This window comes from Myotis davidii, unplaced genomic scaffold (assembly GCF_000327345.1).
Source record: "Myotis davidii unplaced genomic scaffold, ASM32734v1 scaffold1012, whole genome shotgun sequence".
NCBI lineage: Eukaryota > Metazoa > Chordata > Mammalia > Chiroptera > Vespertilionidae > Myotis > Myotis davidii.
This window is the reverse complement of record NW_006283769.1, coordinates 251,972-257,886: the sequence shown is the minus strand read 5'-3', so window position 1 is coordinate 257,886 and position 5,915 is coordinate 251,972.

Genomic DNA, 5,915 nt, shown 5'->3' with positions numbered 1-5,915 from the left:
AGTGTAGTGAGAAGAGGCTTTGTTTGTACAGAAGAAATGTGTCTTCCTCTAAAACAAAACACAAAAAAGCCTGTGAGGGAATGAATTGCCATAGGAAGAACAGCCACCTAATGGCCTCTATTTTATAGAGGAAGTGGAAGGAAAGGAAACTTTATGAGACTATAGGCAGTTCAATTAAATAGTGTTTGAAAATAGGTTCAGAATAACCACTTAGGGGAATCAGACAACTAACTGGCCAGAGGAGTCCCAACTTTACTGAGTGCTATTAAACACTTCATGGAGATTGGAAATCTTGAATGTGAACAGAATAATCTGCTTTTCCCAGTGATTTTCAGGTGTGTCGAAATAATGGGTAGCATCACTTAGTTTAACAGCTCCGCTCTGCCACACCTAGGTCACTTTACAACATCTAAGTACCTGGTTCAGTCCCCAATATTTGTGCCGATGAATGTTCACAACAAGGAAAAATTGCCTCTTCTTTGAAGTCCACCCAAATTTCCCCAAACTCAATTACTCCCCCTTCTTTTATGCCCCCACAGCATTTTACTTCTACCTCTATTACAGGATTCTCACAGTGTGACTTGCACTCTAGTCAACTGTTAACATACTTGTTCCCTCTCCAGATAATGAGCATTTTGAGCAGGTATCCAATTTAATTAGCGTTGTGTTACTAGAACCTAATTGTGCCTATAACAGTCTTAAATCTCAATTAATGATGTGCTCTGTCTTTTTCTGTTCCAGACTATAAACTCCTTGATTTCTTATTCCGTGCCTTATTTTACTTTGTGTTTGCAGGACCTGGCATAATACTAAGATAGCTTACGTGGTAAGTCATATTTGGTTGGTTGGGTGGGTGGTTGGATGGATGGATCCATGACACATGAATGAAAGCAGGAGGAACTCAAAATGATCTCCCAAGTCAAATTATTTTTCCTGAGAGTTTATATTTTAAGAAAAATGCCTTCCTGCTTTCAACAAAAAGATTACAAAGCCACATTTTTTTTAAACATCAAAGAGCTCATGTAAAGAGAACATCACATGATATACTAATGAGAATCATGTGGATAACATTTCTTCAAAATTAAAGATTTTTGTTTAAAGTATAAGGGGGAAAAACAGAAACAAGCACTGGATCCTAGCATGACAAAACCGTTTGATAATATTTGAGCGGCCTACGCCCAAACTAGTGATTAGTCTAGTGAGTCAAGTGTTCAGAGAGCAGCAGTACTGGCCTGAGCTCACCTCGGAGGGGAGACCCAGAGGGCAGGATGACAGCATGTCTTGGGACAGTGAAGCGGGAAAGGGAGTCATGGGAATTTCCATTATTGTACAAAAAGACAAAAGCCTCCACTGTAGTCTCTCTTGGATTATTCGTTCCTATATTATTGCTTTTGTGAGACTGTACATTAAGAATTGGAATAAGCTGCCTGAAGAGGGTGCCTGCTATGTAGAAAGGGATCAGTGAAATTGTGTTGATTGGCTGTCTCTGATGTGCAAGATTCTGAGAAGTCCCACAGCAGACAGAAGTGGTGTCCCTTGGCGTTTACCTCTACACTAGAGGCCCGTGCACAAATTTGTGCACCTGTGGGATACCTCGGCCTGGCCTGCGGTATTGGGCCAAAACCAGCTCTCCAACATCCCCTGAGGCAGTGGTTCTCAACCTTGGCTGCACATTATAATCATCTGGGAATCTTTTTAAAATCCTGATTTCTGGGCCTCTTTCTAGAAGTTGAGGTGAGAACCACTGCCCTGTGGAATCCTGGATTGTGAGAGGGTGCAAGCCAGGCCAAGGGACCCCACTGGTGCTCGATCAGGGTTGGGAAAGGACTCAGGAGGTTGGACAGCTGGAGAGAGGCATTGGGAGGTCTCCAGGGCATGTCCAGCCCATCTCACTCAGTCCCAATCAGCCGGACCCCAGCAGCAAGCTAACCTGCCAGTTGGAGCGTCTGCCCCCCTGGTGGTCAGTGCATGTCATAGTGAGTGGTTGAGCAGCCTTAACATATCATTTGCATATTACACTTTGATTGGTTGACAGGTTGACCGGACACTTAGTATATTCGGCTTTTATTATATAGGAGAGCAAAGGCTGTTGACTGGGAAAACCTGCCATTCTCTAGCTAGAGGAGGTTTCTGTGTGCTTGTTTGTTTGTTTGTTTTTGACCAGGAGCGCATGCACAGCACTTAAATTTGATACAACCTATAGATCTAACTATCAGCTTATAGGATCCATTTTTTTTTGTATTTTTGACATTCAATATTATTTAATATTAGTTTTAGGTGTACATACAGTGGTAAGACATTTATATAATTTTTGAAGTGATCCACTGATAATTAAAATACCCAACTGCCATCATATATAGTTATTACAATATTTTTTCTATGCTGTACTTTACATCCTCATGGATATTTTGTAATTTCAATTTGTACTTCTTTTTTTAATCCTCTAGAGAGAGAGGAAGGAAGAGAGAGAGATCAATTGGTTGCCTCCTGTATGTGTCCTGACCAGGGATCAAACCATAGCCTAGGAATGTGCCCTGACTGGGAATCTGACCTGCAACCTTTTGGTATATGGGACAGTGCTCCAACTGAGCCACCCTGCCAAAGCTATAAGATTTTTGGCAAGTGAAAAAAAAAATTCCAAATTTTAAAAAATGTGTTGAGATTAATGTTTCAAAATAAACACACTCGTATCAATTTCAGAAACAAATAGTTTAACCTGGAAAAATCTTTTAACTTCCTTTTTCAAAATTATTTTTTCATAACAAATATTTCTTTGAATATCAACTTTGTTTAAAATGTGGGCAATTTTTAAAAATGTATTCCATTATTATATTAGTCATATCCATTTATCATTAACAAATTTGGGATATTCTTTTATGTAGAAGAATAAGTGTGTAGCTTAACTTTAAATCCACCAATGCTATTTTAAAAGTTTCTTTAAAGTATTTTCTCTCTCTAATGGTGACATGTTTATATGAAAGATTTTCATAACTACTCCTTATCTCAATACAAAGTATTTTTAAAATTTTACAATATCTTAGCAGCCTTGCTTTAATATAGAGGATATTCTTTAAGAGCTTATGCACTCTATGCATTTCTAGATTTATGCACTCTTTTACCTAAATAGCTTACCTATGAAGGACTCAGGAAATGATGTTCTCTGCTCAATATTTCCTTGGAATCTTTTTGAAACATTCCAGTAAAGAGCAGCTGCTTCATCAGTGGTTACACTTCCACAGTTATTCCCACAAAACATTGTTTTTATTAACAAAATTACTTTCTGCTGAGAATGCATCATCTCTGCTACATCTTTCCTTTGGTGGTTTATAAAATAAGGAGCTCTTTGTGTATTTTATTAGTGAAATAGCATTGAGAAAATGCCATCAGCTGAAACACGTTAATAACATTTGTGCCTTTTCCCAACTCCATTGCAGAGTCTCCAAGTCGGGGGGCTTCTTTCTGATAGCCATGGCTATTCATTTGTATCAATCTGTGCAGCTTGCAACGATTGTATGACAAAAGCAGGCATTTACATATGTAACCGTATTTTGATATCATTTTCTGTGTATTATCTTAGCCATTTTATTGTGGCAGGAAGAATAAGCATATCCCTAAAAGTACTTCCTTTTTTTCATCCTTAAGTAACAAGCCTCAAAAAGAGTCTTTTGAACATTAATTGTCTTATTTAGTAAAATGGTGTTAAGTCTGGCTCAGTGTCCTATGACTTTAAACATTACACTAAGGTATACATATTTGTTTTTTGTGCTCCGACCACTTCCTTCAAAATTTCTCAGGCTGAATGTGAGAGAGCCAAGGCTCCGAGATCATGTGGTTGATTAGCAAGTCTTACTTTCTTTGCATTGGACAACATTGGCTTTTTAAAAAAAAAGATTTTTATTGACTTTTAGAGAGAGAGAAAGATCAGTGTGAGAGCAGAACATTGACCGGCTGTCTCCTGCACACCCCTACCAGAATGGAGCCCACAGCTCTGGTATGGCCCTGACTGGGAATCAAACCAGCAACCTTTTGTTGCATGGGATGATGCCCAGCCACCAGTCAGGGCTGGCTTTTATATTTTATTGATTTCTTCTTTATTATTTTAAATTTTATCTTTTAGACAGACAGACACCGAAGTTTTAATATTTCTTCCTACAATCAAAGATTTGTTTTGCAGACCCCCTGGTATAGGGACCCCACTATGAAATCACTTCTCTCTTATATGTACTCTTAGATAGGGACTAGTTTTTATTCATATTTGTAAACCTAGATCCAGGTTTAGTATTTGGTACAAGCTAAGTAACTGTTTATGGAGTTAAGCAGAACTGAAATATTATATCTTGATTAAGGTATATATCTATCTATCTATCTATCTATCTATCTATCTATATATATACACACACACACACACACACACACACATATATATACACACACATACACACACACACTCGAGGCCCAATGCATAAAAATTGTGCAAGAGTAGGCCTTCCTTCCCCCTGGCTGCCATCACCAGCTTCCCTCTGACCTGGGACCCAGGCCCAATGCATAAAAATTGTGCAAGAGTAGGCCTTCCTTCCCCCTGGCTGCCATCACCAGCTTCCCTCTGACACCTGGGACCCAGGCTTCCCTCGCAACCCCGGCTTTGTCTGGAAGGTCATCCGGTCTAATTAGCATATTATGCTTTTATTATATACTAGAGGCCCAGTGCATGAAATTCATGCACTGGTAGAGTCCCTAGTGGCTGGCGGCCAGCCAGGTACTCCCTCCCTTCCCCCGGCTGGCCCTGTCCCCTGGTCAAACTCCCGGTCGAGGGGGCAATTTGCATAGTATGCTTTTATTATATAGGAGAATTTATATATATATAATTTTCTCAGAGGAGGAAATTTTTCTAGTTTACTATACTTAGTTTATTATCAAAGGTTCATTTCACTCACCTTTTAATGAATTGATTATAGATGTATCAGTGTTTAACAATACCAGTTTTTTTGTTTTTTTAAAAATATATTTTATTGGTTTTACAGAGAGGAAGGGAGAGAGATAGAGAGTTAGAAACATCAATGAGAGAGAAACATCGATCAGCTGCCTCCTGCACACCTCCCACTGGGGATGTGCCCACAACCAAGGTACATGCCCTTGACCAGAATTGAACCTGGGACCTTTCAGTCGCAGGCCGATGCTCTATCCACTGAGCCAAACCAGTTATGGCAACAATACCAGTTTCATTAAGGAAAGCTATATGTATGATCATTCTTAAAACAGTCTATCCCCAAGTATCTTAAACCTGATTTAGAATATTACAAATATCTGTTATTTAAAAGGTAGACCATAACCACAAAAAAAATTGTATTATTCTAAGTACCACTTCCTATATTGAAGGAAGCAAGATCAAACCACAAAACCATTGCTGGGGCATGATATGTGTGCTTCCCTTGGATATTCAATGACTATGACTAAAACAAATAATATTTCTTTGCCTCCACTTCATAACATTATTAGGTTTAGTCTCCAGAAACATGCCTGAAATTTAAGACTTATTCATTATTAACCACTATTTACTGGCCTTAAATAATAGACTTGGAACACTAAGAAAATGATACTTTTTACCTTGAGGGTTTGCTGTGTAACTTGGACCAGAAGCTGAATGGAAATGTTTCAAGGTAGAGATTCAATTTTAGCTACATATGTAGTTCACAGATGTATTTATACAGAGCCAATAACCCCCTAAGTTATGACACTTGAAATTCCAAACTCTAACCAGTCAATATTTATGGAGCACCCACTGTGTGGAAAATGCTGTAGAGTCACCATGGAGAGCTGAACACAAAGTCAGCATTTCATTTCAAGGAATGAACAATTCAGTTGGGACTCCACTGTGTCAAACCCTCAGTATCATGCTAGTCGGTCTGATATGAAAT